Source organism: Balaenoptera ricei, chromosome 4 (genome assembly GCF_028023285.1).
Source record: "Balaenoptera ricei isolate mBalRic1 chromosome 4, mBalRic1.hap2, whole genome shotgun sequence".
In the NCBI taxonomy this organism is placed as follows: Eukaryota; Metazoa; Chordata; class Mammalia; order Artiodactyla; family Balaenopteridae; genus Balaenoptera; species Balaenoptera ricei.
The window spans coordinates 6,146,171-6,160,668 of NC_082642.1; positions in this window are offsets into that span (position 1 = coordinate 6,146,171).

The window sequence follows — 14,498 nt, forward strand, 5'->3', positions numbered from 1 at the left end:
TCCATCTCATAAAATGGTGTGCTGTGGTTTAGCAGAGAATCTCCTTGTAATCTTTTAAAAACAGTATCTATTAGATCTAACAGTATAAATGTTATAGTGTAACTATCTTATGGACTGTAATCTACACATTTCTACATGTTAACTCTGTTCTATGTAGAATAAAAGCATCTGGAAAATGTGGCCATTGCCTTATTTCTTCCTAAATGCAAAAAAAAAAAAAAAATTTGAAATTGCCAATAGCAAGGTTGATTTTTCTCTTCCTAAACGTCCACTGTATCTATTTACTCATTTATTTCTGAAGTTCCTTTCTTTTGGCTTCTATGATATTCCACATCCTTCTTTTTTCTCATTCCTTTGTGTGGGTTTTCTCTCTCTGGATGTTTTGTCGGCATCTCTTATTCCTGCTTCCTCTTCTGTTTCCAGAAATTACCTTCAGACCATGTCTCAAGCGATGTCCTAAAGCAGGGGTCCCCAACCGCTGGGCCACGGACCAGTACCGGTCCGTGGCCTGTTAGGAACCAGGCCACCCAGCAGCAGGTGAGTGGCAGGCAAGCGAGCGAAGCTTCATCTGTATTTACAGCTGCTCCCCAACGCTCGCATTACCGCCTGAGCTCCACCTCCTGTCAGATCGGCGGTGGCATTAGATTCTCATAGGAGCGCGAACCCTACTGTGAACTGCGTGTGCGAGGTATCTAGGCTGCGTGCTCCTTATGAGAATGTAATGCCTGATGATCTGAGGTGGAGCTGAGGCAGTGATGCTAGCGCTGGGGAGTGGCTGCAAATACAGATTGTCATTAGCAGAGAGGTTTGACTGCACAGAGACCGTAATAAATCAGTTGCTTTCAGACTCATATCAAAGCCCTATCAGTGAGTAGCAAGTGAAAACAAGCTCAGGGCTCCCACTGATTCTGCATTATGGTGAGTTGTATAATTATTTCATTATATATTTCATTATATATTACAATGTAATTGTCATTGTATAATATATATATATATTATTAAAATGTAATAATAATAGAAATAAAGGGCAGAATAAATGTAATGTGCTTGAATCATTCTGAAAAACCATCGCCCCTCCACCCCGCACCAGCCTGTGGAAAAATTATCTTCCACAGAATCAGTCCCTGGTGCCAAAAAGGTTGGGGACTGCTGTCCTAAAGGGACTTCTGAATAAGAACAACTTTTGTCACATGAATAAATGGTAGGAGCTTCATCTACACGTCTTTTTTCTCTTCTTCCCTCTTTGCCTTGTCCAGTAGTGTGGGAACTAAGCAGTACAGTCATAAATTAATTCTAATGTCTTATTGTAGGCATCAGGGTGCTCCCTGCTGCTCCTTGATTCATTTAACAAATATTCAGCACTATGTATCAAGAGTTACAGGGACTTCCCTGGTGGCACAGTGGTTAAGAATCCGCCTGCCAGTGCAGGGGACATGGGTTCGAGCCCTGGTCCGGGAAGATCCCACATGACGCGGAGCAACTAAACCTGTGCGCCACAGCTACTGAGCCTGCGCTCTAGAGCCCGCAAGCCACAACTACTGAGCCCGTGTGCCACAACTACTGAAGCCTGTGTGCCTAGAGCCCGTGCTCCGCAACAAGAGAAGCCACCGCAATGAGAAGCCCACGCACCACAACGAAGAGTAGCCCCTGCTCGCCACAACTAGAGAAAGCCTGCGCGCAGCAACGAAGGCCCAACGCAGCCAAAAATAAATAAATAAATTAATTAATTAATTAATTTAAAAAAAAGTTACAACTGCACTGGGGACACGGAAGTTAAGATCTCTTCAAGGTGCTCACAGTCTAATCTAGTAGAGGGGGACGGGGACAGACAGAGGGAAAAAAACCCTACACATTTGGAAAAGAGTGTAGCAAGTGAAATAATTCAATTAAACCCATGTGCCAAGCAGATGGCAAAGAGGATAGGGCTGGGCAAGGCCTTGCTTCTCATAGACTCCCAACCAGCTGGCAAATGGTATAATGACCTGGCACATGTTAAGTGCTTGATGGCAGAAAGAAAGACACCGAAAAGTCAGGAAGAGCCATTAGACAGACAAGCGACCTGACAATAGGAACACTTTAACAAATCACTGCCCTAGCAATGTGAGGAGAAGTTTGTTTTTCTTATTTTTCATGCTGCCATTATGGAAAGCCTACTGAGTGTCAAGTCTAGTTCCCAGACGCTGTGGCTCCAGACAGACAGCCTTCCTCACCCTGCCCTCAAAAAACTCCAGGCCGCCCTTGCAACTCTCTCTCTCTCCTTGTTTCCCCCAGACCTTCAATAGTAAATCCCCAGCTAGGTGATAGGAGATTATCTGATTAAAGTCATTCACACTAAGGCGAGAATGAGGCTTAATCCTTCAAAAGTGTTTGCTCTGACAAAAGGATAGCTTGTTAACCCTAATGAACTGCTAATAGGCAGAAGTTAGAGGGCTCTGTGGATTCCTCCTCCTCACTTTCCCAGACTCCCCAACCCCACGTCCTTCGCTTTCTATTTCCCCTCCTGAAATAAAGGAAGAAGGGAAACTGGTGAATTCAGCACTATTATGGATCCCTATTACACACATTATCTCTTTGAACCCTCACAAGAGATGTGTGAGATGGTATTTATGAGGCCCTCCTAGAAATGAGGAGACTGAAACTAGGGCAGTGGTTCTTGACTTTGGCTACATTTTGGATCCATAGAGTACAACCGTCTACCTCTGGGTTGCAATTAAATCAGAATTTCTGGGAGTGGCACCCAAGCTCCAATTTTTTTTTTGTTTTAAAGAAATTCACGTTCTTTTATTTACTTATTTATTTATTTATGACTGTGTTGAGTCTTCGTTTCTGTGCGAGGGCTTTCTCTAGTTGCAGCAAGCGGGGACCACTCTTCATCGCGGTGCGCGGGCCTCTCACCATCGCGGCCTCTCTTGTTGCGGAGCACAGGCTCCAGACGCGCAGGCTCAGTAGTTGTGGCTCACGGGCCCAGTTGCTCCGTAGCATGTGGGATCTTCCCAGACCAGGGCTCGAACCCGTGTCCCCTGAATTGGCAGGCAGATTCTCAACCACTGCGCCACCAGGGAAGCCCTCCAATTTTTTTTTTAAAGAACTTTTTTTAAAAAAAATATCCTCAAGGTTTTTATTTATTTATTTTTGGCTGCGTTGGGTCTTCGTTGCTGCGCGCGGGCTTTTCTCTAGTTGCGGTGAGCGGGGACTACTCTTCGTTGTGGTGCACAGGCTTCTCATTGCGGTGGCTTCTCTTGTTGCAGAGCACGGGCTCTAGGCGCACGGGCTTCAGTAGTTGTGGCATGTGGGCTCAGGAGTTGTGGCTCGCGGGCTCTAGAGCACAGGCTCAGTAGTTGCGGCACACGGGCTTAGCTGCTCTGCGGCATGTGGGATCTTCCCGGACCAGAGCTTGAACCCGTGTCCCCTGCATTGGCAGGTGGATTCTTAACCACTGCACCCCCAGGGAAGTCCCCACCAATATTTTTTTTTAAGTTTCTCAGATGATCCCGCTGTGCAGCCAAGGTTTCCTACTGCTGAGCTAGAGTTTATGAAATAAAATCCCTCAGAATCAGTGGCAGTGCACGGACCTGCTCTGTTCCCTCCCCTTGGCAAGTTCGTCTGGCGCAATAGAAACAGTGTTCTCTGCAGGAAACATTATCTCAAATCGAGTTTAGGTTTGCCCACATGCATGTAGAAATGCAGGAGGCAGGCTAGTTGTGGGGAGGTTAGATGCTGCGGCGCCTTTGTCATGCACCTGGTTGGACATGGTGCTCCTTAGGCCACCAAAATATGTCTCACTTTATACCACGTAAGCATCAGTGACCTGTGGGCTTAAAAACAAGCTAGAGAAACAATCAAGCCCACACAGAGGATGATCCTACATGTTCTATAAGGCTTAGGTTGCTGTTTGCTTAAAATTCTATATCCTGCCTCTTTCTGAGAAATTGTGATCATGAGCACAGTTGAGAATGACATCAGGGCCTCTGAGTATCCTGGGCCACTTCCTTCTGGATTTATTTATATCAGACTAAAGAAAAAGATATATATATTCTAGAATATATACATATATGTATATGCATACATATATATGAAAATGTTATATGAATATATATGTATATATATGACATTTTTAGAAATAAAAAGTCTTTGGCAAATTTTAGTATGTTTTATAAATTCACTCAACAAACTAACATAGTTAAATCATAAATACAAATAAATTAATAGGACGTTTCTCATTTGAATCTCATTTACGGGTAATGTTAGAAGTCTTAATTTACTGTCTTTGTGAATGTGCCGTCAGCCAGAAAGTGGCTCTCCTGGCCACACCTGGCTGGGCTCAAATGCCTGTATTTCTGTCACCGGCTTAGCAATGAGTAACTGCTGACAGGACCTGATCCCATCTAGCCTTCTCAGTAATTTATGTATTTCTAGACAATGTTGACCATTCTTCTCCCTTTCAAACTTTTCTGGCCGTAGGCCACCAGCTCACCGGTAACTGCTGCATTTTCACTCTAAGTCGTTTTGCTGTCAACTTTCCTATCTGGTCCACAAATAGTCACTGAGCACCTGGCATAATTCTGGCCTTTCCTGGAACCTGAGGCTACAGGGGGTGTAACACTAGACCCCAAGCCTCTTGAAACATACAGTCCCACAGGGGCAATAGATGTGAAATAATAAGTAATTATAATCAATTAAGTAAACAATACAAATTTGCAAAGTGCAGCGAAAGGGAAGGAAAAAAATGTGAACAGGTGAATCTAAACTCAAAAGACAGACAATTATTATTTTTATGATCTCCCCTTGATTTCACTGAATTCAAACATCTGAAATTATAGCTCTGTGAGAGCCACCACAGTACTTAAACTACATATCTACACTGCTTGAATTCCTCCTCATTTGTAAGACAGAATTCTATTACTGGTTGTGTGAAACAGTGACTTTATTTCTGTTAAGATGAAGGGTGTCCACCACACAGCCCCCGAGGGCAAGGTTTAAAGAAATCTGTGACTGACCATTACTCCTCTGCCCTTGTTGTGTTCTTCGGTGTTTACTTTCATTCATTTCCTGGGTTTAATCTTTTAAGGCTATGACATCTACAGACAAAGCCAGCTTCTCTCTCACACTTTTGGAGAGTATAGTATGTCAGCTTTTGAATTAATATACGAAAATCCACTTGTATTATCTTTGTTTTTGTCAAAGTTACAGGCTTTTTTAATCCTTGTTCCTGATGTAAAATTTTTTTTACTATTCCTGGATATAAAAGGTAATATGTGCTTATTTTAAATAATGTATCAAGTGCCTTTGATAGGAGTTTATTAATTCTGTTCAGGTGCCACCGTAAAGATGTTTATGCATGATTATTCTAGACTAGCAATAGAGTGGTAGCATACAACTCCTACCCACATGCTTACTCCCATGCACAATGTAACTTCCTTCCACAGCTTCAAGACGCCCACGTTCCTGCAAAAGCACTTTCCTACCTGTCATTTAGTCTTTACAATTAAATAAAGAAAAAAGTAACTGTATAAAAGAGGCTGGCCACTCTGAGCCTCTCTTTTCATAAAGTCTTTCTTCTCTAAAGATACTCGAAATTACAGACTTAGCCAGAACAGTTTTTCTCCTTGTGATGACTTTGAAGTCTGTTTATTCTCAGAATATACTGGTAGGTCTTTCTTGGAAGAAGCTGTAAACACTTCGTCAGGTCCCTAAATACTGAAAACTCTACATGGTCCCTAGGAAGTTAACTCAGATTAGACTTGAACTTGTAGAAAAGGGCATATTTGTCACCAAATATCCAATTTATGTGAGGCAGCCAAATTATTAGGAAAACGGAGTACATGGATGTTACTTGGCACAATTTTGGATATCTTCCTTACCATGATGGAAGAAGACAACTGAAGTAAGTCTATTTCATTTATGACTAACTTACTGGGTGACTAAAGGGAACACACTGTCTACTTTGGGGTTATTGGCAACAGGTATACACATGCCAAATATGACACATGGGCCAGTTTCCACTGGCAAGAGTCACGGCTGCTGCCACCTTGCCCCTCTGCCTGTGTTGTTGCATGTTCTTGAAACAAGGCATATCCATCTCCCCCAGCCTCGTGCAATGACCTGTGTTTGCACCACACTCTTTAGAAGAATCAGGTTAAAAAACGGGAGGTAATTTTTCAAAAGCTGCTGCTCTGCCCATGACCTTGGCTCCTGTGAGATAAAAGAGTCTTTGGAGTCTACTAGACATGAGATTCTGGACAGTCTCTCCAAGTCTCAGTTTCCTGTGAACTTAAAATGTCTACCTCATAAAATTGTGCTGATGAATGACTTCATGAGAATTAACCTAACATGGGTGAGGCATTTGATAAGTTATAGCTCTTGCTATTATTTTAAGTGGATAGTAATTACGAATTTTAAAATCTAGACTATTTAAAGAACAAGTTCAGTTTAAACTTCAAGTCTTTTCAAAATATGATGATTAAAATCACATTACAACTTTAAGAAATTTACAGCTATTTTTCACAAAATGAAAAGACATTTCCTCTTACAGTTTTTTGAATAGACAGGTAGGATGTAATTAAAAAGGGAATCCCAGATGTTCCCTGGAATGATAAACAGGCACTTGAGAAACATCTTTCTTAATTGGCCAGTGAACAGCTTTCTTTTGTCCAACTTTCCCCACCCACTTTACAAGGGAAATCATAAGAAGGACAAGACAAGCCAAGCAAAAGGCATCTACCACTTTAGGGACTTCCCTCGTGGCGCAGTGGTTAAGAATCCACCTGCCAATGCAGGGGACAAGGGTTCGAACACTGGTCCGAGAAGATCCCAAATGCCACGGAGCAACGAAGCCCGTGCACCACAACTACTGAGCCTGCACTCTAGAGCCCGTGAGCCACAACCACTGAGCTTGCGTGCTGCAACTACTGAAGCTCGTGTGCCTAGGGCCCATGCTCTGCAACAAGAGAAGCCACCGCAAGGAGAAGCCTGTGCACCGCAAGGAAGAGTAGCCCCCTCTCGCCGCAACTAGAGAAAGCCCGCACACAGCAACGAAGACCCAACGCAGCCATAAATAAAAAAATAGAGTTTAAATTAAAAAAAAAAAAAGACATCTACCACTTTAAAGAACAGTTTAGATGCACAGTTGCATGGAAACCACTTCCTTTGGAACCGTACGTGAAATTATGATTTTTTTTTAACCCAGTCAAAGCTGTTGCCACAGGATAAAAATTTCGTTGTCTACTTGCTTCTTTTAAGTAACACTAGCCAAGAGATCCTTTCAGACATAGCTTCCCCTTTTTCAGATTTTACTCCTACCCCCCTGAAAAAAATATATCTCTCAACTTCATCAGAACAAACATGCTCAGAACTCTATGAGGAGAAAATAATGATTATGTGTTGCTAAGTACTATTTAGTAACAAAGGCTTGGGCCACAGGAATGATGACATCACCCGCAGAAAGAGGAACATTTACACTTTTGAAAGAGATTCTTTTCCAACATGATGGGTCACCATCAGAAGAACAAAGCCAAATAAGGCAGGAGGAGAGTCTGCTTGGCCTGGAGAAGGCATTCTTAGCATCCAATTCTGGACAACTATCCGCCCCAAGTTAACTAAATAGAGTCACACCCCAAGCCCGCGTGTTCTTTCTGTGCTTCCCTCCTGAATCTTGTTCACGTCAGCAAATATGTACTACTCTTATTGCAGAAAACCTGCAACTCCATAGTTTCAGTAGATTTGCTTCTTGGTTAAGCTGCCCAACTATAGTAAGTGGCAGGTCAGAGAGTGGCTTCATGTTTCAGAACCGGTCTCTAATATTCACACACTGCAGATATTCATGCATTTATTCCCTCATGCACTTGGGAACCACACACCATCTCACACTTTGCATTAATCCGATAACATGGTGCGTCATCACACCCACATATTTATGTTATAGGATGGAATGCACTGCTTAAATAACACATAAGTCATTTGCACCCCTCCACACTTCCCAATACTAGTAGCATAGTGGTTTTCTATTTAGGCGTTGTCGGGAGTACTCAAAAGTTAGCTTCTGACTCCTACAGTATCATGTCTGCCTGCCTTGGGGAAATTATGATTGTGTCCCTCTCCACCCCACCCATTGCCATCCTTCTAGCACATACTCAGTTCAAGGTCAGAAGTAGATTTTTTTCTTTGTCAGCTCTTAACCCAAACCAGACAGAGAAGCAGCCATACTAGTTGTAATTCATTTCTTAAGTATAGGGGGAGGCCAATCGTTCTTAAATATTGAGTTTGTTTACTCCATTAAAAAACAAAAAGAATATGTCCTTTTCAGTAAGCTAGTTTATATTCCCTTCCCAAATCATACTCCACCTCCCACCTCCCTCAAAAAGTTGTGTCCAACTAACTCTAGGATTTAAACGGTAGTAATTGGGTCATTTAGAGCTCTTGGGATAATAAAAATAAATCAGAGGAAATTTATAATTACCATGGAAAATGCAAAGTAAGTTACTACTACTTAGAAGAGGAACAGGTTGATACTGCAAGGGTCCCTATCATCACTGGCACTGTGATTTAGGAAGAATAAACGAAGGAACATCTGTTGTCTCCAGGGACTGGAAAACAGCCTTTTCTCTAGTCTTTTCTGCTTCACATCCATGCAGAAACGAAGGTGCCTAATGACCCCATTACCAGACATCAGTGAACCTATCTTCAATGACCACGACTGGGGTCAGTTAGTCCACGGCAATCTTGCTGAAAAATCTTAAATTGACAAATTTAAATAATATTTGAGACCTTTTCACTTTTATCAAACTCACACCTATTATGGAAATGAAAAGGCAAGAAAATGTAGTTAACCTCTGAAGGTAAACTTAGCTTATCTGAAATTTATCTAAATATAATAATTTATCTCCTAAGAAAGCTTTTGACCTATGTAGTAATTCCTGCTTCTCTTCAAACAACAGCTTTTCCTAACCTGTGTTAAACGTAGATAATGAATGGGTCATTCATGTACTGCTCTACCCCATCCACACATGTGCATGTCCTTGCAAATATTTGCTCACACTGTACAACTCCTTTCCTTGGCCTACAACGTAGGTTCCCTGGCCCTTTGTCCACCTCAGTTCTCCTTAGCTGCATCTTCCACTTCCCTCCGAGGACTGGACTCTTTCTGCTTCTCAGATATGCAGATATGCCAGACTCATTCCTGCCTCTGCACTTGCCCTTGCCCGTTACTCTTCCTGGGCCACTCCTCCCAGAGTCCATGGTTCTCTCAGCCTTCTCATCATTCAGGTCTTGGCTTAAATATTACGCGTTCAGAGAGGCCACCTCGGGAGGCCAGCTATCTCTCTGTCCTTCTACTTTGCTTAATTTTCTTCGTGTTGCTACCCTCATCTGAAATTCCCTTGTAAAAAATTTACTTGTCTACTGGTTTACTCATTGTCTCTCCCCACTAGACTGGAGGGTAGAATGTTGAGTGTAGAATCTTGGTCCTGTCCATCACTGTTCCCCCAGCAACTAGAACAGTGCTCAGTGCATAAGGCTTGATGTAGGAATACATGAATAAACACACTTCAAAATGAAAACAGAGTCTTCTCACAAGAATTAAAAATCTTCTCTTCACATAACCCACTTCCTGAGAAGAACCACAAAGTCAGGGTCCCCAAATACCTCGTGTGGGAGGACCGTAAAATAGAAAAAAAGTGACCCAATATTAAATTCATGTAATATTAACATTTTTTTAGTTCTTTGAAACTTTTCTGAAATTTTCCAAAAAATTTATTATCTCTTTTCTACCGATTAAATGTTGATGGTTCAACTTTAAAGCTGATTCCTTCAGGAAGCCTGTGCCATCACTATACCCAGAAGTATAGCTTTCAATTATTTTGACGTCTCAAAAGGTATATAATATACCTTACATATTTTTCATACTGGGTCTCAAAATCCACTTCTTCTAATATTTCATCTACTAGAGTGTAAGATTTCTGAGGCAGGGATTATACCACATAGTCTGTAAATTTCTAACAGTATCTAAACCACAGCTCTGCCTACCTTGCTTCTCAATAAATAAGTAGTAGAGGCAGTATAATGCCATGATAAAGACCCCGCTTAGAGAAAGACACACCAAGATCAGTTTTGTGACCATTATCAAGCTACCTCTCTCTGAAGCGCTCTCTTTTTTCTCTTAAATCTGTAAAATGGGAATAATAGTACTAATTTCACAGTGTTGGTGAGGGTATTAAATTACTCATGAGAAGCACCTGACATACAATAATATTTTTAAATGGTACTAAAAAAGAGTACTGAAAAGTGACATACAATGTTACTAAAAACTGGTGCTAAACGTATAATAAAGCTATTATCAGCATTATCACTACCACTGTTATTTGGGGCCTAATAATCTCAAGAACCAAGTTTTATGTTTATAACCTTAAACTTGACATGTTGCACAGGCAAAAAAAAAAAAAAAAAAAAAAAAAAAAAAAACCCAAAACAGTTTTCCTAGAGTAGCTTTATAATCCACTTCAAGACCAAAAATAGAACCAGGAAATAAATACAAAACAATACGTGAACTGCATGCATAGCCATGAGGACAGCACAGACAGATGGTCCATCAAGAAAGTATTCTGGGGCTTCCCTGGTGGCGCAGTGGTTGAGAGTCTGCCTGCCAATGCAGGGGACACGGGTTCGAGCCCTGGTCTGGGAAGATCCCACGTGCCACGGAGCGACTAGGCCCGTGAGCCACAACTACTGAGCCTGCGCGTCTGGAGCCTGTGCTCCGCAACAAGAGAGGCCACAATAGTGAGAGGCCCACGCACCGCGATGAAGAGTGGCCCCCTCTTGCCACAACTGGAGAAAGCCCTCGCACAGAAACGAAGACGCAACACAGCCATAAATAAATTAAAAAAAAAAAAAGAGTATAAGCAAAAATTGACAATAAAAAAAAAAAAAAAGAAAGTATTCTGGAAGGAGATTGCTCTTCCATCTGGCTTCAAGAAAGCAATGAACCCTAACTGTCCAAGAAGAATGGGCGCATGTTTTTCTTGGTGGTGAGGGCATGGGCAGAAAAAGTGTAGAAGCCATGGGGCAGCAATGCACAGCAATTGCTCTTCTGGGTTCTAAGAGGTTAGCGGCTGCCGCTGTGAACTCATCTCTTTTTAGCTCAGTGGAACAAAGCCAACACACACAAAAAAGAGAACTTCTTGGTCCATTTGTTGTCTCCAGGGACCACTTTTTTGTTTCAGTTCCTTTCACTCAATGGTAACAGAAGTGTTCCCACCTGACAATTGCATGGCAGTTTAGAGCACTGTCATAACCTTGGCTGCTTCCAGACAACCTTGGGAGATAGCTGTTATTTTTATTATGCCTGTACATGAGGCTTAGAAACATCAAAGCCTTTTGCTTCATCATTTATTTGTGCACCTACTGTACTCCATGCAGTGTTCTAGATACTGAGGATATATCATGAACAAAACAGACCAAATCCCTACCCTCATGGAACTTACATTCTGGTGGGAGGAACAGACAATAAATAATTGAATAAAGAAATAAAGATGAAAATTTTATTTAGTATTAAGTGCTATCTAGAAAATTTAAATGGGGAAAAGGATAGAGAGTGACTGGGGTAGGGACACTACAATAAAATCTTTGGTTGGTTGTGGAAGACAACCCTTTGGAGGAACATTTGAGCAGAGGTCTGAATAAAGAATGACTGTGTCACAATAATATGTGTGGGAAGAGCATGCCATGAAAAGAGAAGGAAGGGCATGTGCAAAGTCCCTGAGTCAGAAATGAGGTTAAGATACCCTAGGAGCAAAACGAAGAGTGGAGTCAGAGCATAGTGAGTGAAGGCATGAGAGGCAGGATATGAAGGAGGAGATGTAGGTGGAGGACAAGATGTATAAACTATCAGGAAAAAATTGAATTTTATCCCAATTAAAATAGGAAGCCATTGAAGAATTTTGAGCAGCGAGTTATGATATGATTTATGTTTTAAAGAGTCATGCTGGCAAGGATGCATGAGTAGAAAAAGAGAAATTTCTTAGGAGGCTACAACAAGAACAGAGCTGCCTTCAACAGAGATGACAGTGTCTCACATGGTGCTCAAGATGGCAGAAGGGGTAAGCCTGATCAGTGCTGGGATATATTTTGGAAAAATATATTAACAGACTTGCTGATAAGTAGGATGTAGGTGAGGCAAAAGAAGAAATTAATGATGTTTTTGACCTAGATAACTGAGTATAAGATGGTTCCATTTACAGACCAAAGAAGACTGGGGATGGAGCAGAGAAGGGTAGGCAATAAGGAGATTTTTATTTTTTTGGACCTGTTGACTTTGACGTATCTGTTAATACCTTTGTGAAGAAGTTTAATAATCACTTTGAGGTATGGATCCAGAAGTTGGCAGAAAGTTAAGGAGGTATGGATTTTTTAAAATTTAAAGGTATGGGACTAGATATCTGGAGAGAGAAGACAAGTAACTTATCTAAGATCCATAGTCAGTAAGTGACAGAATTGAAATTGAAAATGAATCTTTTGACATAGACCCACTTGCTCTTGCTGCCACAAATATTAGAATGTATTCATAGTTATAAGCACTGGAGTAGAATATGGGAGAGGGCTGGGGGCAGGAACATTCTAGAATCACTTATATAGAAGGGTGAGAATTTTTCCCAATGTTTATGGACTACACAAATTCATGGTTACTTCTTATCTTACTTTCTTTTCTAATTATTTTTTGTAAATGTGACGATATACACACAATTAACTTTAAAAAATCTCTGGAATGATAAACTCATAAGGTTGGCCAGTACTACAGACATCTACTTTCTCATCTGAAATGGTCACTTTTTGCAATATGCAAGAGAATCACTGACTTTAGGCTAAATGTAGACTGCACAGAATGGAAATACAAAGATAAAAGTTCAACCAGCAACTCGAATAGGTATTTCTGAATTGTAACATAACAGTTGAATTAGGTTGTATCAAGCTTGTTTAATAGAAATGGCCCCAGGCAAGTAGCAATTCATCTCCATGGCTTAAAAAAAAAAAAAAAAAAAAAAAAAAAGAGTAAATCAATTCAAAAAATAAAATAAAAGCAAAAAGAATGCAAAGGAAGAAAACTTAAAACTGGAAACAAACTGAAACAAATGAATCTAATTGTATTTTAAAGGAATATTATGATAACCCTGACTGAAAAGCAAAAAGACGAGAGAGTGAGGGATGGAGGGAAAGAGGAAGGAAGGAAGGAAAATTTATTCATCCAGTAATTTACAAATACAGTATTTGGTGGGGTATGGGTGTGGCGGGGAGAAGTGCACACAAACTCTGCCCTCTTTTTCAGTAGGTTTGTTTATTGTAGTAGTGGTTTTGGTAAAGCAATTTAGAAATTATTTTAGAGATGTATCATAGGGTTGAGTGCACGAGTAAGCATGTTGATGTTAGGATCCAGGGCTCACACTGTGGAAGGAGGAGCACACAAATATGGAATAGGGAAGGGCAAGAAAGAACTCTACAGGGATAGATTGGAATTGGAGCTATCAGATGAACTCATGATGTCCAAAAGAGAGGTGTGTGTATACATAAGTTTTTATGCATAAGCATTTTTTTGTGTTTATGTCTCTACATATGTATGTGCATTAACATATTTCTCCTGAAAGAGTCAAGAAGCAAAAATATTCAGTGGCAGTGAATATGCTAAACATCCAGATCTGAGCCTCTAACACCATTCCCCACCAAAGGAGATGAGAAATGAATGATTCCAGGGGTGAGACAGGATGGGTACCAGACCAGCCTACAACATCTTCTTTTGCCAGAAAGTAAGAAAGTACTCACTAACATGATGGGGGTGTGCCACAAAGGCATCAGAAGTCAGAAAGAGAGGGCTCCATTGGCTAAATATGGACCGTTTGAGCACCAAAATAATTAAAGCAGTAATGAATTATAACCATTGAAAAGACAGAAATTCATGAGTTCACACCAGTAACAGATAGACACATAAATTAATAATTAAATAAATGGGAGAGAAGAGAGTTCTTTTGCTTACGGTAGAATGTGCAAGACTGACGAAAATGTGCAGGGAGTGCTGGAGTTGGAAAATCATCATTTGGTAACCATTATATTACAGATTGCATCAGATGAGAACATCAGTTAATGCGAAGCCCAACTGGAAATTTTTTCACTAGGAGCCTTCCTAATAAAATGGAGAAATTAAGCAATACCTTGACTAGGTGGCCAAAATTAACACTCTCAGTGTGGGACAGATGAGCATCATGTGCCTCTAGTTGCGATAGCATGAGAGGAACAACATCACCTATATGTGCAGTATTCTAGCAGAAAATGCATAACCACAATCTAACCATGAAAACATGTCAAATACAAAATGAGGAACTCGATGTTAAAAAGCACAGGAAAAAGAGTAGGTGGATAAACTGTATTCTTTAAAATTTTCAATTCTGTAAAAGACAAAGAAATATTGTGGAAATATTCCAGATTAAGGAAGGCTAAAGAGACATTACAACTAAATGTGA